The sequence below is a fragment of the Mustela putorius genome, unplaced genomic scaffold, assembly GCF_011764305.1.
Source record: "Mustela putorius furo isolate JIRA1106 unplaced genomic scaffold, ASM1176430v1.1 tig00001130_pilon_pilon_pilon, whole genome shotgun sequence".
Classification (NCBI taxonomy): Eukaryota; Metazoa; Chordata; class Mammalia; order Carnivora; family Mustelidae; genus Mustela; species Mustela putorius.
The window spans coordinates 2,518,954-2,544,319 of record NW_025421584.1 but is presented as its reverse complement, the minus strand read 5'-3'; the positions used below and the strand labels follow the sequence as shown (position 1 = coordinate 2,544,319).

At 43.1% G+C, this 25,366-nt stretch overlaps 1 protein-coding gene and 1 long non-coding RNA gene across 3 annotated transcripts in view; both read right to left on the bottom strand.

Moving 5' to 3' along the window:
• Positions 1-257: 257 nt before the first annotated feature.
• On the bottom strand, positions 258-9,883 carry LOC106006381. 2 transcript variants are annotated; one of them, XR_006608807.1, is made up of 4 exons: positions 9,443-9,883; positions 8,982-9,120; positions 6,970-7,160; positions 258-4,490 (listed from the first exon to the last, which is right to left on the bottom strand). It is a non-coding gene; the product is annotated as an uncharacterized LOC106006381 (long non-coding RNA). The 2 variants fall into 2 exon arrangements; XR_001180405.2 differs by having other exon boundaries at positions 6,957-7,160; positions 9,443-9,882.
• Positions 9,884-24,790: 14,907 nt separating this feature from the next.
• The window catches only part of LOC101670359 (mitochondrial poly(A) polymerase), a 130,724-nt gene continuing 130,148 nt past the window's right edge, over positions 24,791-25,366 (bottom strand). The window contains exon 13 of the transcript XR_006608805.1: positions 24,791-24,971. The gene's annotated coding sequence lies outside the window, so the exon portion shown is untranslated. The remainder of the gene's footprint in view (positions 24,972-25,366) is intronic.

Genomic DNA, 25,366 nt, shown 5'->3' with positions numbered 1-25,366 from the left:
CTCTTGGTGCTTTGGACAGGATCATGTCTCCAAAGTTGACAACCATGACGCAAGTGCTATCTGGCTAGCTACCTAATTCTTCCGGCCTTTTCTTTCTTTTTTTTTTTTAAAGATTTTGTTTATTTATTTGACAGAGAGATCACAAGTAGGCAGAGAGGCAAACAGAGAGAGAGGAGGAAGCAGGCTCCCTGCTGAGCAGAGAGCCCGATACAGGGCTCGATCCCAGGATCCTGAGATCATGACCTGAGCCCAAGGCAGAGGCTTAACCCACTGAGCCACCCAGGCGCCCCTTCTTCTGGCCTTTTGAGAGTACAAGAAACAACATTCAAACAGATTTGTTGATAGAGAAAAGTCATGATTAGGAACAGCAGCTAATTCCTTGCCTCACTGACCAGAAGATCCCAGGAGGATAAAGCAAGATAAGGCAGAATAGATCAGCAAAGGCTGATAAATCCTCAGTGTGGGGGGAATTTAGAAAATTCTGCCTGGCTTTTAGAAAAAAAAAATTATAAACACTTTTTCCTTTAATTCACAAGGGGAAGGAAGACTATAATACCATAAGGTATTTGTGATGGAAGTACTTATTAAAATAAACCTAAATGTCCAACAATTATAAAATTCAGATCTTCATCATGAGATACTTTACTCCATGGGCTAGTTCACAGCCAGTAGCGAAAATAATTATGACGGTGACATAGCAACTTGGGAACCGTTCAAGGCAGTGTTCAATAAGAACTCACAGAGCCACATCACGTAGCTTCTCTGTGATCACAGACATTTGAAAATCACGACCACGTATAAAGAAACTAGAGGGTGTGGGGAAGCGTGAGTTGGTAGGTAGGTGACACCGCAGAAGAGGAGCATTTGTTCCACAATTGTCCTTTTTTTTTTTTTAATAAGGATGTTTATAAATAATATTCTTCTCTTCACTTTTCTTTTCCTCCCTTTTCTGTTCCTTTCCTATCTACAGTCAGTGTGAAAACAGGAAAAGGACAGGAAGGGGAGAGAAGCAGCCAGTCACCAGGACCTGGGGCAGGTTGAAGGGGTCACGAAGGTAGCAGAAAGAATAAAAGAAGACATACTGAGGCACAGATAAGAGGAACTCTTAGTGACTCTCAGGTCCCATGTAGACACAAGAACATGCACGATTTTATATTGGAGCAGAATCATATGCTGTAGCTTTCATGTTCAATGTGTCACACACACTTCCGAGTCCGGTCCCCTGGAATCCACACTGGAGGTGGCAGACCTCCTTTCCTGCCGCTGTTCACAGGGGAATCTGGATCTGAGAGATGTGGAGTGACCTGCTCTAGTGTTCATGGCTGGAAACATTTTCTTTGACTCTGAGATTAGGGCACATGGTTTCTTCCAAACGACTAACATGGTGGTCGACCATCCAGTGTCGCCATTGACTAGAGCTGCTTCTTCTCTTGTGTAACCTGAAGACCTCCTCCTGAGTCTCCTTGAGCTGTATGGCTGGGACATAGCTTTTGTGCCTGCTCCACTGTCTGGATCAAAGTGGTCTCTGCGGTGGGATCTTCTTAGCTCCCACTGGGCAGGGGTCCTGTTGGCTGCAGTCCGCTTGCTCTCTGCAAGTGGGTTCCTAGGCTGGAGAGGACCAGCTCAGGGAGAGCAGCCAGCTGCTCTTAGGAAGGGATGCGTATTATCAGAGAACTTCTGGCAAGAGCGGGGAGGGTCAGGACCTACTCACAGGGCAGTTGTAGGATTAAGTTTTTTTTTAATGCATGTATTAGATTTAGCGCAGTGCCGGGCACAGAGAAAGTTGACTAGCTACCCGTACTAAGAGTCTCACTGGTAGTAAAAATGGCAAAAGCAGCAATTAACTAGGCATCGGGGTTAAAAACAGCCCCATGACAAGGTTTTCTTCAGAAATTAGGAGCAAGGAGAAAGGTTTTGTTCCTTTCTTCTCCCAGATACTTCTTTGATTCATGGTTCTCAGTCACTCGTGTGCTTTCTTTCTTGCCCAAGCTGCAAGAAGACCCAATGAGTCCAGCGGCTTTTCAGTCCTTTCTGCTCCATCTCTCTGCCTCTTTGTGTCTTACTTCCTAGCTCAGGTCTCATAAATCGTTTAATATGCAATCTGTTTTGGGGCAAGGTGGAATAGAAATGAGTTGCTTATAAAGTAAATCAGGTAGTGACCAAACGTAGCTCAGCAAAGGCATCTATACAAAGGCCTGTCCTTTGAGTCCCTGTGAGATGGCGAACCAATGAATTTACACAGTGAGAGTTCATCTAGTGAAAAGAATTTACTTCTTAAATTACTAATAATTTGCTTACTGATAATTTACTTACTAAATAAACAATATTTAGTGTTATTAATTTAGTTATTGCCCAGTTAACGATTCCCAACAATAAAAAGATTGACCTTAACAGAGCTATATTTTCCTAAATTTCTCACTCATGTTACTCCCTGATGAAACAGGATCATGCTTCATTGATAAAGCAGCTGTGGGGTGTATGTGTGTGTGTGTGTGTGTGTGTGTGTGTGTGTGTGTGTGTCCTTCTCCTCAATATGGTCCACCTATATTCTAAGGCCCTCTTCCTATCTTACCACCATCCAGCTGGTCATTCATTTATTAGTTTGGCAGGCATTTACTGAGTACCTGCTGTATGCCAGCCTGCATGTTATATACAGCAAGTTCCCTCCCTGCCCCCAGGCTTTCAAGCACTGCATAGTCAAGTCCTCCTTCTAATCCTAAGTGTGGTTAGTGCCTGAGCCATTTATCTTAGGCTTGATATCTGCTGTGTGTCTTTGTAAATTGCTTTTTTATGAATGGAATCCTTTATTTCTCATCAGAGTGTGGTCATCTCTCGAGCAAGAACCTTATCTTATGAATCTTTGCAGTCCCAGAACCTACCTAGTACATTGTCTCACACATATTAGGTTCTCAATAAATGGTTTTATTAATATTGATATTATGTCCTTACGGTAAGCTATAAGACAAGAAATGGATAGCACATGAGAAGTGAAATTTGATGGCTTCAAATTCAGAAAATTTTTCATGTCAACATATTAAAGAATATCCTAGGCCCAAGGTGAGGGGCTTATAGGAGAGTCCAAACCACAGATTAGAAAGACTGCAGGCAAACCTCTGAGCAAAAGCTGGCTGCATGTGTCTACAGGTTAGTCTGCAGTCTGAGCTGTACTGGCACAGATGAATGGCCCAGCACCACATTTAAGGGGGGCACTGTCTAAGAGAGCATGGTAAAGTGGTAATGACAGTGGTTGGGATTGTCCCTTCTGAGAATGGACAAGCATGTCATGAACAAAACCATTACTAAGCACTGAAGCTGAAGAGAACTTGTCCTGTATGTTGGCCAAGGAAAAGCCATCTTTTATAGCAGGAGAGATGGAAAATGATAGTTGCCAAGCAAAGCCCATTCATCTGGATGCAAAATCAACTGGCTAGTAAGACCAGTGGTGTTTAGTTTGGAGGTGGATGTGATGCGAAGTAAGGAAAGACATAAATATCTCTGGGGAAGAGAAAGCCAATATCTCCATGCGTGTAGCATCATAGCAGCTAAATGTTTTCATGGACTCCAGTGGTCAGGACTCACGGAGCACCTCTTAGGAAGAAAGCCTTTTGGTTTTGTTAGAACAAGTCAAAGGCTCAGAAGCTCTATCACTGAACTGCCAAAAACTTGACACAGAGTCCTTTCACATCATTGGGCATTCTCAAATCTGACCTATAATCAGACTTAACACCTGTGACATTAAAAAAAATTTAAACATTTAAAAAAAATGTGAAAAGCTGATTCTTGGACCTCCCCTCCAGAGATTTTCACTTAGTAGATATTTTTAAGAACAGCTCAGGTGATTCTGGAAATTGACTGGGTTTGCAGTCCACTGATCAGGAGCTCTGTCCTTTGTACTACCCTTTGCTGGGGGCTATAAAATTGGGATAAGACTGTTGCCGCTGGCCCACATTCAATGACGAGTAATTGGGAAGACAAAACTTGCACATATGAACAAAGAGAGGATACTGACAGTGAGAAAGGGGACCTCAAGGTGGAATTTAAATGCTTCTCAGGATGTCCCTGGACTAGATAAGGGGCAGGGCATCCCTGGCAAAAACAAAAACACAGAAATAACAAAGCCATGGAAAGAGAAAGAGCCAGGAGCAGGGAGTAGGGCCAGCTGATTGGGGGGGAGGGCACACATACTGGGGCAGATGGAAATAAATCTGGTTTATGCATATTTAACAAGTGGCTGTGTAATTTTTGAAGAACACTGTTCTGAGACACTGACCCTGTGGAAAGTGTGACTTGAACCAATAATTGCCAACCAAGTTGGAGTTATAAGACATTGTAATTGTTGGTTTGATTTCACAATGTCCTACTTTTCCCTTCCATATCTCTCCGAAGAGCTCATCAGAATGGAATCCACTCCTGAAGTAGATCAAGTTTTCTTTTTGTGAGGCTTTGTAAATGCTTCTTGAAATTGCCCAACTCCAAGATGAAATAGCACTCTGGTAAAAAAAAAAAAAGTCTACAAACCACATTTCCACGTGGGTACACCCTACTTAAGAGATGTCACATCTGCCCAGCCATTTCCACATGGGAATATGGGGGAAAGGACATCTATCGCTGAATGTCACGTTAGTCCTCAGGGCCTACTTCAGTCCTAATGAGACCTCATGCTGTTGGTGGTGGCTTAGGAAATGTGTTTTGCAAAGTTTGCTGAAGCTCTACTGTGGGCTAGTCATCATGATGAGTCCAGGGATGGAGCGTAAAAGGTTCTCCCTTGGGGAGCTCACTTTCTTGCTCATTAGATTTAATTCTGTATTTGGATGTGAGTCTAGCAACCTTGACAGGCTCAGAAAGACCAGAAGAACTGAAGATGGTGAACGATAAGTGGAAGCAAGGGATAAGACACCAAACATGGTCAAGAAGGGTCACCTCGGCAGAAGTTTGGGCACCATTCACTGGTATGTTTGACTTTGGCCATGGAAGCGTGGCAGATACCAAGACAACAGGAATAGAATGGACAAGAGTTTTGAAGAAATTTCTCCCTCGCCCGCTGCATCAGCAATGACTGTCATAACTGACTCTTTTCAGCCATGGCTTTGGTTTTTAAGAGGCAGGGATGGAAAACAGGAAGGCAAGAACATGAACAATTCAAGTAGGTAATAGAAATGAACCCCAGGGAAAAGTTAAGTGACTCTGACTCTTTTCAGGAGAAGAAAAGGCAGAAAAGGGATTTAATCAAGCATTTAAATATAGGAGAGTTATTTTAAGGCAAGAACACTTCTCCATCTTAAAGTGGTTTAAATGAGAGGAAATGGCTTTAATTTCAAGAAGAGAAGCTAATTTACTTATAAGGAAAACTCTCTGACTTGAAGGATGGTTACAGATCAGATAACGGAGGCTTTGATGGACTCTCCCTTCCAAGAGACCTTTAAGATTAGGAGAACCAGACTTTTCTCTGGAGTGATGGGACTCTGGCCAGGGAAAGATGAGCTGGTAGGGACCACACCCTTAAAAGCATGGAGGTTTGGACTCTGGCATCCTCGAGAATGAAGGTGGTATTTACCACAACCGCAGCAGTGGCTTCAATCATGGGTCATTTTTATCTAGTGCTTTCCACGAGCCAGTTTCAACTCTGTCAGTATATACGTTAACTCCCATAATCCTCAAGACAGCCCTACAAGGCAAGTTACTTCCCCCATATTACATGTAGGGAACTGGGCACACGAAGTTAAGCTGCTTGTTCAAGGTCACAGGTTGGGAGGGGCAGAACCAGGTCAGGGGCCCGGAAGTCAGTTTCTGAATGAGGAATGTTAACCCATCCTGGAGATCTGTATCTCCCCTGTGGCTCCAAACAAGCCACCCCCCTTTCAAATCTCTGACTCAGTTCTCCTAAAAGCCCAGAATAAGAAGTGCTTTATTTGCACTGTATTCTGTTCTCTATGAATTGTTAAAACTTGTGATTGAGGAAAGAAATTCTTTTAAGACTGGGCCTTTCCACTGGACCTTTCTCTTCTATCCAAACAGTGAACATGCAACAATGGTGTGACCCACAACACGTGGCTCACCCCCCGATCCAGCCTGGGGTCCACTGATGGCTGCAAACTGGGGTCCAAGTCCTATATGAATTTACCTCCACGTGCCTTCCTCCAAAAATTATGTAAGTCAGCTCAGGGCTAAAATCAATTCTCAGTTTCAAGCAAACCAGTTCCCAAAGGACTTTCAGATAGAGTGACCTATTGTTAAGCAGACTCTATGGGAGGCTCTGTTGGCATCCAGTGTCAGGTAAGATCAGACAAGTTAAGGTAAAGAACGAAGTTCTCTTACTGTGGGCATTTTTGAGGAGTGAGACAGGGTCTCCATCCATCAAAGCCAGGGGGTTTTCAGGTTGGGGAATGGGGTGCGGATGAAGGAAGAATGATTAAAGAGGACTTTGTTCCTGATTATGAAGGCCAGTTGTCCTCAACGAGAGACAAATGGGAAAACTGATGGAAAGTGTCATGGCCTCCTGGCCAATTTCAGAAAAAGAGAGCACGAGAAATGAAGGCCAGATTTTCATCATGCCTCCTCTTAACTTGGACCACCCTAATCGGGGTCCGGCGTGCTAATGATTGCCCATAATTCACAGGGTTTTATTTCTAAAATGACCTCTATTCAGAAGAAAACTATCATTTAGGAACGTTTGGTGTTTGGGGTTTTCATTTCTGTACCCCTCGCCCCGCTCAAGTTTGCTCCATAGGGAATTCATCTTTCAGTTTCTACTTCAGGAAAATGAGCCAAAAAGGCTAGGGTCAGACTCACGACTCTCAGAACGTCCCTGTGCTCAAGTTCAAGATCCTGCCTAAAGGATGGGTGAGGCCACCTGTGATTCTGAGTGAAGCTGCCAGTGAGAACCCAGCAGAGGGAGGCAGGGACACCAGCTTGGCTGGTCCACCGCCCCTCACACCAGTAAGATCAGACCCTCATACCCTAGTGTAACACCTCAGAGTAGACTGGCCAGGACCCTCCTTGGGCTCTGTGTCCACTGTGTCCCCCCGGAGATGGTGCCGAATCTGTGGAGTTTGGGCAGCAGGTCAGATGGATCCAGCAGCATATGGACGTCCGCTAGCGGTGTGAGAGTAAAGGTCCATTGCCTTTGTGGCCATTCACCTCCTGTTACCGTCAAACAGGCCCTGGGTTAGATTCCCAGTGATGAAAAAAAAAAAAAAAAAACAGAGTGATCAGCACAGATGGTGTAGGCAAGAGAAAGCCTAAAAGAGGGACAGACAATGGAGAGAACTGATGGGACCTTGTGTCACAATGTCTGAGGTTCTTAAACCTTAGGGGGGCACCAGCCTTTCAAGAATCACTGAAATCATGCATTCTTTCTTCACAAAAAAATATACCACACATACCCACAGCACCTTGCACACAGTTTCATGGGGGCTTTCAGCGGCATCCTGAAGCCCAGCTTTGGACATGAACATGAGCCCCAGGAAGGAATCCCTGCCCGTAGGGTCAGACACACTATCTCTGTGAAGCCAGGTAGAGTTTTGGCTCTGTCAGCTTTCCTTCCAAAATGCTTACTGTTCAGTCTTAGAGTCCTAAGGGGAATAGAATACTCTGGTTCTGGTGACAGATCTGGCCTGCGTTCCAGCTCAGTGAACAAGCTGTATGACGTCAGCCAAGGTACTTAACTTAGTGGAACCTTAGTTCTCTCATCTGAAGAATGGGAATCATGGTAATACGTACAGTGTGGGGTTGTTTGAAGATTTTTAAAAAAATATTTTATTTATTTATTTGACATAGAGAACACAGGCAGGGAGAGCGGCAGGCAGAGGGAGAAGCAGCAGCTCCCCACTGAGCAGGGAGCCTGATGCGGAGCTTGATCCCAAAAGCTCAGTACTATGACCTGAGCCGAAGGCAGCCACTTAACTGACTGAGCCACCCAGATGCCCCGGATTGTTTGGAAATTTAAATGAGCAGACCAAGTGCTCAGAAGGTACTAGCTAGAATCCGGTCCAGTCAAAATCCCACCACCCATAAAGTGACCATGAAATGGTCCAGGCTTGAGATCATGGGAGGCTGCATTGGCAGTCCCCAGACGTGACAGGAGCCACCAGACTTGCGCTCAGGATAGGCCTCCCGTCGGCCACAACCTCTGTGTGCTGTTTTGTGAGGGGACAGGAGTGGCAAAGAGGGGGCCTATGGCCTCTGGGGAGGCTGAGTTGGGGCCATATAAGGAAATCTAGGGTCTTCGGGCAATTCTACACCCCTGGGAAGCATGAGCACCACAGAACCCCGCTATGGGACCAGTCAAGCACACGGTGATGCGGTCGAAATGCTTGGGAACCTCGCTGCAGCCTCACTCTGCACTTGCTGCGAAAGCAAACAGAAAGGGAAAATGTGCAAGGAGACGTCTCAGCCTTTCAGTAACTGCATTCCCCAGGGCCACCTTCCTGCGTGGCTCCCGGGGAACATCACCAAAGCTTAGGCACCCAGGAATTTCCAGGTCAAGGGACTAAGGCCGTTTCCAGGGGCACAACTCACGGTGTCCCATTTTGGAATATCTCCCTGACAGCATCCATCGGAACGAGCCACGTTTCTCCCATCCGCTCTTTGTATTTAAGACGACCAAACGCCAAAGGGTGAAGAGAACAGGGAGGCGAGGGCGGAGGACGACGGAGGAGGGGCAGGAGCTGGAGGGGACCTTGCGGAAGGACAGGAGGCAGGGGGCACCCCTCCCTCCCACTCTGCAGGGTGCGTAGACGAGGTTTGCTCTCCGAGTTCCGGGGTAGTTGAGATTTTGCTCCTGTGGTTCCCTAGATGCGGATCCAGCGCTGATCCCCCCAGCCCGTGGGGACTTAGGAAACAATTGCAGGCTGGAATCAAACTAATCTGTCTTCTCCTGAGCAAAGCCTTTCCTCCCTGCTGCCAGCAGGAATGGGACAGGGCTGAGCCAGGCTGGTGCCAAAGTCAGGGCCCGGGGAAGGCACGGCGCGCAGGTCACTCACCGGGAGCGGGGGAAGGCATATGGCTCAGAAGTAATTAAGGAGGAGAATAATCCCTCAGAACGGCAGCGAGTCCTGGAGACTTCATTCCAAATCTGCTTTTTTCTTCCCTTGAAAGTCACCGTGGGACAAAATCCCCTGCCTAGGAGGGAGAACAGAGGGACCTCACGGCAGCCAGCGCAACCCCAGACCCTTGTCCCAGGATGGACACAGGTCACTGCAGGATGATCATTCTGGGTCCCCCCCCCCCCCCACCCAGAGGAAATCTGACTGGAAATATTCCAGCTGGTGGCCCGGAGGGCCCTCCCACGTGGCAAACCACACTGTGTAGAGAGCATTTACGAAAGCTCTGTTGATCCCATGCAGACTGAGGAGGTTTAACCTGGAGACTCTGAGGCAGCAGGCAAGAAATGAGGGGCAAGTTCATTGGCAGATCCCCCCTGAGCCTGCACAGCGGGTCCCACCTGATCTCTGGGAGCTGGGAAGGCCGGGGAGGCCGCAGCTGGGAATGCCCCTGACCCAGGCGGCTGGAAAGAGGCTGAAGTGAGGAGAGCTCAACCCCAGTCTCTAGACGCTTGAGGAAAAGGAGTAAACATTCAGGCCAGGAAAAAGGTGGGGCTTCTCATTGTGGAGCTCAGGAAAGGCTGGTTTGCTTTGAAGCAAGGAATGCAGCTGGCATCTTCCTATCTCGGGGCAAAGTCTTGCTTTTCCCTGGGAAGCGGGTCGAAGATCCAAAAGGCGCAGGTGCCAGGGCCTGAAGCACTCAGGCGAGGCTGGCCGGATGCCGACACGGCGAGACTGCCGGCTGCGGGCCCGGGGTAAAAAACTCAGGAAAGGCCCCTTCCTTACAAAGCCAAGAACATCACATGCGTACACACGTGCTTACACAGACACACACACACACCCTCACAGGCACACCACACACGCAGATCTCCTACACACCACAGATGCATACATACCACACACACAGCACACACAGTCACACGCATTCCACACCACAGACACACACACCACAGGCTCATGCACCGCACGCCGATACCACACCACACGCACACGTAGTCCGAGGCCCACTCTGGGGAAACAAAGTGCTCCACATGGAAGGGCTTCGACAACAGGCAGACCCCCTGCCCTCAGCGTGCCCCCTGCTGGTTCCGAGGTACAGAACTTGAGCTCTGGAAGTGGACAGACATGTTCAAGTCCTGCTTCTACTGTATGTACCACATCTTGGGTGCCTCTGCCCACTTCCAGAGCTCAAGTTCTGTACCTCGGAACCATACGGCTATTGTTCTGGGTGATTCTGACTGCCCTTGAGAAAAAGCTCTATGACAAAATGTATCAGGGAGTCTAGGGAGTGAGATCAAGCCAATGGATGTGGTATCAAATTTGTTTCTAATTAAATCTGGTACAGAGTTTTAAAAATATATTATCATACACCGAGTTGCAAAATAAAGAAAGTTTCCCAATGCCACAGCCACAGCCACCAGTTTCTCAGAGGATTTTCACATCAAGCTGTCCTTGTAATCTCTAAATGTAGAGAGAGACCCAACTGTAGAACTGAATTAACTCCAGAGCTCCTCACTGCTCTTTTAGTCAGGAGCTAGAAAGAGCTTGCCCTCCCTTTGTGAGGACCATTTGTCTGAAAAATATCTAGTTGTTGAAGAGCCGACAACATTAGAACTTAAAACCAGTCATGGCCAAAAGCTGCCCATGCCGCCATCTTGTCCTTCACTGATACTCTGTATTATTAGTGTGTCACCCAACGATGTTGGTATCAATAGAATGTACTCATGTGATGTTTCCAAAGAAGTGGCAGTCATTTGCTCCTGTCACTTGGGTGGCTCCCCCTCTCTCACCCCCATGCTGAGATGGGTGATCCAGTGCAGATGGCCCTGTGACCTATCGCAGTCAGACGTTAGAAGTAGTCTTGGGTTCATGACACGTGCATGTGTTCTAGACTCTGCCTCCTACAAGCCCTCAGTTTGTGCCAAGCTGTATACAGTAACAGGGCCCAGTAGACCAGAGATAATACTGAAGGCAAAAATTTAACTTTCTTAAAAAAAAAAAAATGGAATCAATGAAGTAAGAATCACCAAGGAGGTGCAGCTGGGCCCTTGTAATTGTGATGCCCGCCTCCCTGGTGAGCTACCTCTTTCACAGCTACTTTAGGCCAGCCTAAAAGGACCTGCTCTTTTTTAAAGCTTTGGCGCAAGTGTGGATATAAAGTCTTTTCATTCATTTCTTACAGTTCATTTGCAATAACGCTGGAATAGTAAACAGTAAAAAACCAGTAAATAGTAAAAAAAAAAAAAAGTAAAAAGTTTTTGGATGACAAAAGAGAAATAAACAAAGAAACTAACAACCAGACCATGCGGCATTAAAATACTGTCATCTCACCCTTCGTAGGATGCCTACTTCTTTTTCCTGCTTCCTGCCTGTCTCCAAAGGGCTGAGATTATCTTTGTTGCCGAGAATTATCACTGATTGCACTCAGGCACCTTAAAATCCAAACTCATGGGACGAAGATCTAGAGAGACATGTCCGAAGATCCCTTTACTCTTGCCCAGATGATCCATTAATTCATTGCTTTACCCATCAGATCTTTATTGAGCATTTACTATGTGCTCAACATTTGGATGGGCTCTGAAGATAAAGCGGTGGACAAGCAACATTTCTGTCACTTGGAGCTGCATTCAGCAGTCTCTGGGGTTCCTTCACAAGCCATGCTTCCATTATGAATAATTTTGATGTTCCTACAGAAGTTTCACTTGGCTGTTGACTGATTCGTTTCAGATCACTTCAGTCTTCGTGTGAAGGGTCAAACTCCGAATTTAATCCTCAGAAAGACTCCCAATGCCTACTTTTGTTGGATGGCGTGGGTTGCCTTTGTTCTATATGTCAAAAGCACGGGCAGGGCCAACAGACTCTCTGAGAAGAGATTTACTTTTTTTTGAAGTATGTTTTGTGATTCCTCATTACAATTCATTAACCATCATGGCCATACCTGTACCACAAATCGTCCTCTGAGTTTCCAAAGGAATACCACTGGCCTTGGAAATTTGTTAACCGGATATTTATACCAAAATACCAACAGTTCAGGAAGTTCGGGGATCAAGGCCAAGGAAACTCCAGCTCTCAATTCAAATCGGAGACCATGGACGGACCAGGCTTATGTGGGGTATGGGGTGAGAAAAGTGCCAGAAGCCCTAAGACACAAACCTGGGGAATGCTTTATACAAAGCTGTAGAGTCAAGGTCAAGTTGGAGGTCTATAGGACAAGGCATCAAGATGAGGAATTCTAAGCCTCTATGTCAGGGGAAGACGAGGATCCAGGATGATATAGGGCATGGAGCTGTTACCTTGACATTGACTGAGAAGCCAGACTCTGCTGCTCTTTGATCTTTCATGAATCTGGAGTGGCTACACGCAGGTCAACAGGATGCTGGGCGCAGCTCAGGATTGGGATGCCTAGGTTTGGTGTAAAGGCTTTTTACATTTCAGTAGTCCTCATACCCACACCTTCCCTAGAGGTCATCCCCAAAGCCCTAGCTCTGTGGTTGACCTCTCCCCCATAGCACCATGGGATTTTCAGAGGTCCCAGTCATACCCATTATTTCTACCAAATAGAAGGACCAAAAAAATAATGGACATGATTTGATTCCATTTTTCTTAAGTTTCTCATGATGGTTCCCATAAATTTACAGCAAGTTCAATCTTATATTTTCCCACGTATTCTAGACTATACTGTATTCATTATCTGACTGCTAAGAGGCTAACTTCCCACTGGGTTACTAATTACTATTTTTATTGCATTCAAGAGACTTCGTAATTTTCTTTCTTTTTTTTTTTTTTTTTTTGTGACTTGTTTTGCCTTATAATTAGATGTCGTGAATAAATTAGAAGAGTTTTAATGTGATCTTGGGGTCTTCTTCATTAATAACACTGAAAGATGAAAGGAACAAAGAGCCAGTAGGATAAAAATATAGGATATAATTGTTACCTCATTCTCCTAGCATAGTGGTTCTCAAGCTGTGGTTGATGAACCTCTGAGGGTTGCTGAGACCCTTCCAGGAGTCCATGGAGCCAAAACTATCTTCCTAATGATACTAAAATGCTATTTACCTTCTCCACTCTCTTGACATTCATACGGAAGCAATGGTGGGTACAACTGTTGATGTCTTAGCACAAACCAGTCATTAGTCATTAAATTCCTCCTCATCAAAAACTCAGAGGGGGAAAAAGAGCCTCAATTAAGGACACCCTAGATGAAGCAGTAAAATTTCTAATTTTCTTACACCCTGGACAGATCTTTCTTCATGCTTAGTGTTCGAATACAACAGAATATTAATAGATCATTGATATGGTTTTGGATTCTACACTGCAACTGATCTTTAAGAAACTGCCATTGGTTAAATTTTGACGTAGTTACAAAGAAGAATATCCACAATTATCTGAAAAGGCTAGTCAAATGTTCTTCCCTTTTCAGGCTACTGTAGCAAATATCCAGCAAATAAGCCAGACATGAAGGAGGTTTGCAAAAATGTAAAACAACACTACTCTCCTCCTAATTATTTTTATTTTGGAAAACACAAGCTTTTGGGGGTACTCAGTCATTTCTAAGAGTATAATGAGGTCCTTAGAACAGAACAGTTGAAAATTTATGCTCTAAGATGCACACACATATACTTTCCTCTGTTCTTAGCAGGCCAAAGAAAATCTTGCCTGATTCACTAAGAAGCAGAAGTCCTTGAACTATAGAATCCATCTGCACTAATGAGAGCCAGAATGACATCCTCATCTCCACAGCGGCCACCAGCAGTCTGCCAGGGCAGCCCAGAAGAGCATGTCCAAGAGCAGCAGTTTGTGATTCAAAGGATGGATGCTGCCAGCACCTTCACAATATCAAGATTGCTCTGAATTATAGAATCTGTTCTATCATCTCTTTTCTTAAAGTCACATTTCCTCATTTTTACATAATGCCATGGACAACTGGGCCTAGCCTTTCTCCTGATGTGCTTGCTACTCTAGCCTCCAGGAGAAAAGTTCTAACATCTCCTATGTACAAAAATAGTGTCTGAGACAGGGAATAAATTCTAGAGTACTTTAGAGAGCCAAGAAAGGTATGTGACTCCCTTCTACGATGTACCCCTTGAGACTTTCACCAGTACCTATAATATAGATTGGGCCCAAGTGCAGAACTAAATAGGCCTGCAAACCAGATATGGTGACCGCCATGGGTATTAGCCAACAACAGGCATCATGAGGCTCCATATTCTGCCTCAACCTTTTGTCACCAGCACAGGGTTCTGGATCAGTGGTTCTCTAAGTGTGGTTCCTAGACCAGCAGCATCCACCTTACCTGGGAACTCATGGGGAATACAAATTCTTGGTCTGCAACCCAGACTTCCTGATTCCACCCTGAGAGTAGACTCTGGCGGTCGGTGTTGGAACGAGTCCCCAGGTAACTCTGATGCACATCAGATTTGAGGACCACAGTTCTATACCACCAAGGGAAGGGGGTTAGGCTCATCTCGGACATCTCCCACCCACTTCAGGGGAGCTTATCCTTTTCCTAGTTGTGCTCTTCAACTCCAGCTATCTTTCCTCCTTCACACTAGGACAGGAGGATTTTCATCTCCCTGCCAACCCTTCCCAAACTGAAATGTGAGCACATAAGGTTTAAAGCATCAACTCTCATTTCATTAAGGAAAGAAACCTCTGAGTGAGAAACTCAGAAGCGCTGAGTCAGAGACTGACTACCTTAGCTTTGCTCTTTATCTGTGATACTTACCTTGAAGTTCCAGCTCTTTCATGGTTTTTTTCCTCTTTGCACGAGTATTCATCTTTAATCTCTCTTCAGCCTATGCATAACTAACAGAAATATTCCTGACTGGGCAAGTGAATCTTGCACTGCTGCTTTAATTTCTCTTGCCAATTTTAGAGCAAGAGTTGCAGAAAAGATCCCTTTGTATTCACTTCTTGTAACACTGAGGAAAAGGAGGAGGAGCTTAGTGGCCAGCCTGTTGGGTTCTCTAGGCTAGGACCAAGTTGTCAACTTGCTTCTGAGGCTAATTCAGCATCTGGGGTAGAGCTGCTAAGCCTAGTTGGCTGCATAAGAAAAAATATGACCAGCCAGTCAAATGCATTGCCTCTACTAGAAGAATAATTCACATTTTGGTTTCTCCTTTTGGGGAGGGAATGAGAAGTCTAACTCCCACAGGAAGCACAGCACTGGCTTAGAGAGCCACATGGATTGGAACTCAAGAAACCATGGCCACAGTCTTCAACTCCACCCCACTAGCACTGCACAGACACAAGGGTAATACCGCTGAGGACCTCCAAACTGCCTCCAGATATGGGCAATTCTGAATGTTCCTGCACTGAGGGATGCTGCTGGTAGAGTTCACTGAGGGCACCAAGCAAGACTTAACTTCGGAGACTAATCTTTCTTCTAAGGTGTGCCATTGGTTGCCACTTCTGGTTTTTTTTTTTTTTTTAAGATTTTTTTTTTTTTTTAAATTTGACACAGAAAGAGAGCAGAGAGCCTAATGCGGGGCTCAATCCTAGGACCCTGAGACCACGACCTGAGCCGAAGGCAGAGACCTTAACCCACTGAGTCACCCAGAAGCCCCACCATTTCTGTTTTGTTTCATGCCGTCAAGTATGTAGAGAAATGTCCAGGATAATTTTATCAACAAGGGAACCATTTTTGAATGCCAAATAAATGCATATATTTACCAACTACCTTCTGCCAGGATGCAAAGCTATCTGTCATCAAAATTATTGCTCCTCTCCACAAATTCCTTTGTATAATTCTGTTGGAGAGGGAGGTGGCAGTTCTTGGTCTAGCAAGGCTAAAGTATTATGCTTAATTTTAAAATATTAAGCAAATCTGGTTTTCTCTCCTTGGGCACCATAAGGAAGAAAAGATAGGACGAAGGCTATTGGACACAGGGACTGTGTCCAACACTCTCCTACTGAACATCTGTGGTACAGACCAGTCATCTAATCCTGAGGAAAAGAAACCATAAAAAGCCTTATCTATTATCCTTTTAGCAGAACCACTGCCCATGATGATACAGCATCATTGTGTTCTTTGAGATTTCCAGAAAAAGATTCCATTCCTCCATCTCTTCCTTCTAATGACACAAAAGAGGACACCTGGAAAATCATTCAGTTTTTCTCCCTTTTGTGACACCACTTATCCTATATGGGATGTTGTTGAATCAGTCAGGGTTCTTAGTAGCAAGTAATAGAGATGGGCTCTGGCTCTCTGAAGCAATGAGGGATTAAGGAGATTTTATTTGGTGCTCCCAGAATTGGAGGGACGCTAAAAGAATAGTCTCAGGACAGAAAGAATCATAAAAGACCTGGAGAGAAGGGTCATATTGTATAAAATAAGACACTATCCTTGTTTCAGGTACAGTGTGATCAAGACATCACTGTGATAGTAACTGGCACCACTGTGATGACTCTTAACTTCTGAAACGTCTCTTTTTTCTATGTGTCACATGTTAAGTCCAGAGTCCCCAAGAGAAAGCATCTGATTGGTCAAGCCTGGGTCAGTCACTGACCCAAGCTGACACTCTGGCTATAGCAGAAGGCAGATGGGAAAGTATTTGATCCCCTTGGGCTCTACTGTGGGGGAAAAGCAAAGAGAGGCAGCGATCAGGATGGCTTTCTGGCCAAGAAAATTCTCAACAAGGAAATGTCATTTCCATTAAGGAAACTGGTGGCTGTTGGGAAGGAAAATGAATACATTATAGCCCATAACACTAAGGTATCTGTCTTTCCCCCAAAAGGAATGTAAGCATTGAAATTGTAGTTATAATCAAATCCTGGCATGAGCATGGTGAACTCCTGAAGTGTAGCCTTGGTCCCATTAAGTTTGAGTTCCATGCACTTTGACTGCAACATTTCCTCATCACACACTTTCCTGGCTGAGCAAGGAACTGCTTGAAAGTCCTCCCCTATATTCTCCAGGCTGCCCTGCAAATATTGGCACATATTTTGTCCTCTGCCATGTCTTTCACTATTCCATCTCTGAGTCTGGCTTCTTAGAAGGCACAGAGATTTTAAAGGCATTTATCAACTTAGGTCTTGATGTAGGCAGCTACTAGGAGTGTCTCGACACAGAGACCTAAGGAATGTTCCTTGGCCACGCTGAATCAATCTGCCAGAGCAGAAGGAAACTGACACGATCCAGATGAATCCTAACAACTAAGAATCCATGTCAAAGGGAGGACCAGGGAGTCACAACACTACAAAGTGTCCTCTACATCTCAGTCACCAAATGGCACTCTCATTTCATGATCTCAGAGCTGCTGTTTATAAGATGCACCATTACTGAGAAAGAAAAAACCCCATCAAACTATGAGACAGCTTCTTTGTATCATGGAGAGTTTTTATTTATATGTATTGAAAGGATGGTTTTAGTCTTATTTAGACTTAGGTTTTATACTAAAATGCATACATAAAAGAGGAAAACACAAGAAAAATACATTACAAACATCTTCACATTCTTACTGTAACTCTTCCAAACAGCTTTTTGACTCAGCATCACTAAAAGCTATTGGTTTTCTACATAAACTATCCTCTGTGTCATGAAGAGTTTTAATGCCACAGTGCATTCTAAAGGAATCCATCAAAGAGCTAGAAGCCAACTGTACTGATCTCCTAAGCTGGCTTTGCAATTATTTAGATTTTGCCTTCTTTTGAACTTACTCTTAAAGAATTGCCAAATCCATCTGATTCACCATCTTTCCCTCCCTTCCTCCCCCACCAAAGTATTTGGCCCCTAGGGATTATAAAATGATTGTCCCTGGGATTTTCCAGGTTGCTGCCACCCATGCTGCAGTCTTTGATGCTGGCATTTTTAAAAATTAGGCAATGGTGGAGAGGAGCAAGATGGCAGAGGAGTAGGAGAACTAAATTTCTTCAGGTCCCAGGAGTTCAACTGGATGGTTATGAGACCATTTTGGACACCTACAAACTTAATAGGACATCAAAGAGAAGAGCCCCAATTCTTGGAACAGAAAATCGACCACTTTCCAGAAGGTAGGATGTGCAGAGAATAAATCCAAGGTGATATATTGGAAGAGAGACCCCAGGGAGAGGGGCTGGTTCCGAGAAGCAGTGGAGCATCGTAGCAGAAAATAGCAGAAAATCAGAAGTATTCTCCACTGAGGGATGTCACTCCAGAGGCCAAGCAGGGGGGAAAGACTTGTGAGGACAGTGTGGTCTCAGGACCCACCAGGTCACAGAAAGACCAGGGGTGTCTGAGTGTGGTAGAGCTGTAAGTATCGGAGCAGGGAAGCCCGCGATAGAGACAGAGCCGAGGAGGGGCTCTCAGCTCAGGGTTACCTTAAACCATGATCTCAAAGGGCAGGGACCCCACAAGTGGCAGATCTGGGGAGATGCACCTTCCTTCTCCTGGAAGGGTGGTGAGGGAGCATGTTGCAGGAATTGGCTGGGTTTGGAGACTCCAAATGGGGCCATGGGCCAGAGATAGAAATGCTTGGTCACAGGCCGGGTGAGCAAGGTCCCTGCAGTCAGAGACCAGGCTGATAGGAGGGATTGACTGCTTTTCTCTGAGGGCACACTGAGGAGTGGGGGCCGAGCTCTCAGCTCCTCCAGCTGGAGATTGGGAGGCCACCATTTTCATTCCCATCCTCCAAAACTCTATGGAAAGCGTCAGGGAACAAAAGCTCTCAAGAGTGAACCCCAGCGGATTGCTTAGCCTGGCCCCTGGCAAGGGTGGTGTAATTCTGCCTTGGGCAAAGACATTTGAAAATCATGGCAACGGTCCCCCCCAAGAAGATCAGCAAGAACATCCAGCCGATCAATGAGAACTATGGAACTCCAGAGCTCATAGAATTCATGGCTTTTCCCCCAATGATTCTTAAGTCTTTCAAAGTTAAATTTTTAAATTTCATTTTTTCTTATTCTATTTTTTAAAAATTTCCCCTTTACTATTTTAACGTATTTTATCTTATCAATACCTTTAAAATTTTTTTTAAATTTTCATTGTTATACTCATATTTTAATTCTTCATTGTATTTAACATTATTTTTTGTATACATATAGGTTTTTTTTTCTTTAAAATTTTGGGTTAAAATGTCTCCTAATACATCAAAATATAACCTAAATCTAGCACATGACTTTTTTCCTAGTTGCCAACCTGGTCACATTCTTTCCTCTTTTTTTTCCCTTTTCATTTTTTGACCAACTTATCTTATCAATTCTTTTTTTAGAATCTTTTTAAATTTTAATCTTTACAGTCATATTCCATTCCTTCATTGTGTTTACCCTTATTTTTGTATATACATAAGTTTTTCTTTTTTTAAAATTTTGGTAGGTTGTTTCTTCTAACAAACCAAAATGCACCCAAAATCAAGTGCGTGGCTCTGTTCTATTCACCAGTCTAATATATACCTTTTTTTTTTTTTTTCATTTTTTTCCCTCTTTCTTCTCCTCCCAGTTTCGGGTCTCTTCTGATATAATGGTTAGTAGATATTTTTCTGGGGTTGTTGCTACCCTTCTAGTATTTTGCTCTCTCATTCATTCTATTCTTATCTAGATAAAATTACAAGGCAGAAAAACTCACCACAAAAAAAGAACAAGAGGCAGTACCAACAGCTAGAGACCTAATCAATATGGACTTAGTAATAGGTCAGAACTAGAGTTCAGAATGACAATTAGTGAGGTGCAAGCTGGGGTTGAAAAAAGCATGGAAGATATTAGAGAATCCTTTTCTGGAGAAATAAAATCCCTTTTGGAGAAATAAAATAACTAAAATCTAAACAAGTTGAAATTTAAAAAGCTATTAATAAGGTGCAGTCAAAAATGGAGGCTCTTACTGGTAGGATAAATGAGGCAAAAGAGAGAATTAGTGATATAGAAGACCAAATGATGGAGAATAAAGAAGCTGAGAAAAAGAAAGACAAACAACTACTGGACCACAAGGGAAAAAGGCAAGAGAAAAGTGATACCATACAATGAGATGATATTAGAATAATTGGTATTCCAGAAGAAGAAGAAAGAGAGAGAGGGGCAGAAGGTTTATTGGAGCAAATTATAGCAGAGAATTTCTTTAATTTGGCAAAGGGAACAAGCATCAGAATCCAGAGCCACAGAGAACCCCCCCTTCAAAATCAGTAAATATCAGTCCAGATCCCATCATCTAATAGTAAAACTTAAAAGTCTCAGTGACAAAGAGAAAATCCTGAAAGCAACTCAGGATAAGAAGTCTGTAACATACAACAGTAGAAATATTAGATTGGCAGCAGACCTCTCCATGGAGACCTGGCAGGCCAGAAGGAACTGGCACGATATATTCAGAGCACTAAATGAGAAAAATATGCAGCCAAGAACACTATATCCAGCTAGGCTGTCACTAAAAATAGAAGGAGAGATAAAAAGTTTCCAGGACAAAAAGAAATTAAAAGAATTTGCAAACACCAAACCAGCACTACAGGAAATATTAAAAGGGGTCCTCTAAGCAAAGAGAGAGCCTAAAAGTAACAGACCAGAAAGGAACAGAGATAATATATAGTAACAGTTACCTTACAGGCAATACAATGGCACTAAATTCATATTCTTCAATAGTTATCCTGAATGTAAATGGGCTCAATGTTCCAATCAAAAGACACAGGGTATCAGAATGGATTAAAAAAAGACCCATCAATATGCTGTCTACAAGAAACTCACTTTAGATCCAAAGACACCTCCAGATTTAAAGAAAGGGTGTGGAAAAGCATTTACCATGCTAATGGATGTCAAAAGAAAGCTGGGGCGGCAATCCTTATATCAGATCAATTAGATTTTAAGCCGAAGACTACAATAAGAGATGAGGAAGGACACTATATCATACTTAAAGGGTCTGTCCAACAAGAAGATTGAATAATTTTAAATATCTATGTACCTACATGGGAGCAGCCAATTATATAAACCAATTAAAAACAAAATCAAAGAAACACACCAACAATAATACAATAACAGTAGGGGACTTTAACACTCCCCCCTCACTGAAATGGACAGATCATCTAAGGAAAAGATCAGCAAAGAAATAAAGGTTTTAAATGACACACTGGACCAGATGGACATCATAGATCTATTTAGAACATTCCATCTCAAGACAGCAGAATTCACCTTCTTCTCTAGTGCACATGGAGCATTCTCTAGAATAGATCACATCCTGGGTCGCAAATCAGGTCTCAACTGGTACTAAAAGACTGGGATCATTCCCTGCATATTTTCAGACCACAATGCTTTGAAACTAGAATTCAATCACAAGAGGAAAGGTGGAAAGAACTCTAATACATAGAGGATAAAGAGAATCCTACTAAAGAATGGATGGGTCAACCAGGAAATTAAAGAAGAATTTTAAAAATTCATGGTAACAAATGAAAATGAAAACACAACTGTTCAAAATTTCTGGGACACAGCAAAGGCGGTCCTGAGAGGAAAGTATATAGCAATACAAGCCTTTTTCAAGAAATAAGAAAGGCCTCAAGTACACAACCTAACCCTGCACCTAAAGAAGCTGGAGAAAGAACAGCAAAGAAAGCCTAAGATCAAAAGGAAAAGAGAAATAATAAAAATCGAGCAGAAATCAATGAAATAGAAACCAAAAGAACAACAGAATGTATCAACCAAAATAGGAGCTGGTTCTTTGAAAGAATTAATAAGATTGATGAACCCCTGGCCAGACTTATCCAAAAGAAAAGAGAAAGGACCCAAATTAATAAAATCATGAATGAAAGAAGAGAGATCACAACCAACAACAAAGAAATACAAACAATTATAGGATCATATTATGAGCAATTATACACCAGCAAAGTTGACAATCTGAAAGAAATGAATGCATTCCTAGAGACATATAAACTATCAAAACTGAACCAGGAAGAAATAGGGAACCTGAGCAGACCCATAACCAGTAAGGAGATTGAAGCAGTCATCAAAAATCTCCCAACAAACAAGAGCCCAGGGCCAGACATCACTAAAAGCAAAGAAAGAAAGGGCAAAAATGAACTCTTCAGACTTATTCAAGATCAAAAGCTTTTGCACAGCAAAGGAATCAGTCAACAAAACCAAAAGACAACTGATATTTGCAAATGACATATCAGATAAAGGGCTATCCAAAATCTACAAAGAACTTATCAAACTCAACACCCAAAGAACAAATAATCCAATCAAGAAATGGGCAGAAAATATGAACAGACATTCCTGCAAAGAAGATATCCAAATGGCCAAAAGACACATGAAAAAGTGCTCAACATCACTCACTGTCAGGGAAATACAAATCAAAACCACAGAGAGATACCATCTCACACCAGTCAGAATGGCTAAAATTAACAAGTCAGGAAATGGCAGATGTTGGCGAGGATGCAGAGAAAGGGAAACCCTCCTACACTGTCAGTGGGAACACAAGCTGGTATAGCCACTATGGAAAACAGTATGGAGGTTCCTCAGAAAGTTGAAAATAGAGCTACCCTATGACCTAGCAATCACACTACTGGGTATTTACCCTGAAGATACAAATGTAGTGATCTGAAGGGGCATGTGCACCCCAATGTTTATAGCAGCAATGTCTACAATGGCCAAACAATGGAAAGAACCTAGATGTCCATCAACAGATGAATGGATAAAGAAGATGTGGGATATACATACAATGGAATACTATGCAGCCATCAAAAGAAATGAAATCTTGCCATTTGCAATGATGTGGATGGAACTGGAGGGTATTATGCTAAGCAAAATAAGTCAATCATAAAAAGACAATTACCATATGATCTCTCTGATATGAGGAATTTGAGAGCCAATGTGTGGGGTTGTAGGGGGTAGGGAAGGAAAAAAATAAAACAAGATGGGATTGTAAGGGAGACAAGTCATAAGGTCTCTTAATTTCAGGGAAAAAACTGAGGGTTGCTGGGGGAATTGGGGAGGGATAGGGTGGCTGGGTGATGGACATTGGGGAGGGTATGTGCTATGGGGAGTGCTGTGTAATGTGTAAGCCTGATGATTCACAGACCAGTATCCCTGGGGAAAATAATACATTATATGTTAAAGAAGAAGAAGAAAAAAAAAGAAGAAAAAGAAGAGGAGGAGAAGAGGAGGAAGAGGAAGAAGAAGAAGATGGAGGAGGAGGAGGAGGAGGAGGAGGTGGTCATAATGAAAAAAAGAAAAAAGAAAAAAGAAATACTGAAGGGCACTTGGGTGGCTCAGTTGGTTAAGTGTCTGCCCTCAGCTCTGGTCATGATCCTGGAGTCCTCGGATCAAGCCCTCCCCCACCCTCTACTCCCCCAACGCCTATCCCCCCACCATCCCACTATCTCCACCTCCCCATCCCCACCACCAATCTTCACAGGTTCCTTGCTCAGCAGGGAGTCTGCTTCTCCCTTTTCCCTGACCTGCCCCCTCCCCCCCACTCCTGCTCCCTCTCTCTCTCTAATCAATCAATAAATATTTTTTTAAATATTGAAAAAAAATTAGGCAATGACACCAATTTACGTTCCCACCAACAGTGCATGAAGGTTCCTTTTTCTCCACCTCCTCACCAACACTTGTTATTTCTTGTCTTTTTCATTCTAACCATTCTTACAGGTATAACATAATATCTCATTGTGGTCTTGATTTGCATTTCAATTTCAATTTGAAAATAAATTTTAAATTTCAAATGCAACTGTGGAAAACAGTTTGGATGTCTCTCAAAAACTTAAAAATAGGAATACCATATGATCCAGAAATCCCACTACTGAGTATTTACCCAAAGAATACAAAAACACTAATTCAAAAAAGATACATGCACTCTTATGCTTACTGCAGCATTATTTACAATAGCCAAGACATGGAAGGATCCCAAGTGTCCATTGACAGATGAATGGATAAAGAAGATATGGTATAAAATATAATGGAATATGACTCATTCATAAAAATAAATGAATTCTTGCCATTTTCAACAACATGGATAGACCTAGAAGATGCTAGACTAAATGAAATAAGTCAGATAGAGAAAGACAAACATGTGATTTCACCTACATGTGGAATTTTAAAAAAAACAAAACAAATGAATAAACAAAAAATAGACTCTTAAATATAGAGAACAAAGTGGTGGTTATAAGAGAGGTGGTGGTTGGGGAAATGGGTGAAATAGATAAAAGGAATTAAGAGATACAAACTCCCAGTTATAAACTAAATAAATCACAGAGATGAAAATTACAGCATAAGGAATATAGTCAATAATATTGTAATAACGTTGTAACAGATACACTTAAATGACTACACTTAATCATAATGAACATTGTATCATGCACAGAATTGTTGAATCAATATGCTATACACTAGAAACTAGTATAACATTGTAAGTTAATTATATTTCAATACAAAAATTAATTATTAAAAAAGTAGGCAATGACAGCAAGGTAACAACTGAAACTTGGCTTACAGTGATGATAAACATTGACTTTAAGATGCATATATTTTGAGAAATGATTTTATATATATATATAATGTATCTTACAATTCTGAAATCTATTAAATATGAGAGGTAACGGCAGTTTTTTAAACTCAGAAGTGCTACAGAGTAAGAGTTATTAATGCTGCCTTGTAACACTTATTGTCAGGTAGGAGATGGCAGCACAAGTGCATATTTTTATGATGCCATTTTGACTCTGCCATTTTGATGAGTTTATTTTGACATTCATACTTACTGCATAACCCTAATCACACCACTAAATGTGCAGTATTGTAAGCTACTAGGAAATGTACACAACAGACACCCCCTTCTCCCATCCCCATTCTATTGCTCATCCTATTTGGGAGTCTAACCTTACCCTTCACCCTACCTTTTCCCTGAACTTGAGCTTCACCCGAGGGAAAGTGGAGTAGAGTCAAAGATGGCTTCAGGGTATCTTGACTGAATAGCTAACATCAGGGAGCAGGTGGGCTTTGGGCGCCAGTGGACACCAGGACTGGGAGATGACCACAGTCTGGGCTCTAAAAGGGAAAATTTAGGGTTAAGAAGAGTGTGGAAACCAAAGATCAAATCACAGGCTAAAGTGCAGGTGATCGAACCAAGATCTAGAGTACTAGAGTACAGATGAACTTGAATATGGTTGAACCAGAATAAAGAAGGCTGAACTAAAACCAAGGACTAGGTGGTTAGCATTGGCCGAGGACACACAGGGAGTCCAGCGAGTTAAGCAAATTAAGCCACAGGCAGCACCAATTAACTGAGTAAATGAATCAGCAGTCTTGGTTAGAGACTTCCTATATACTTCCCGGCAGAGCAGATGCTGGGTAGGGCACACGCTGGCTCCGCTCTAAAGAAATGAAGAGTAGATGAACTACAGCTGGATGAGGTGAATAGACCCGGGGCCTTGGGTGAGTCT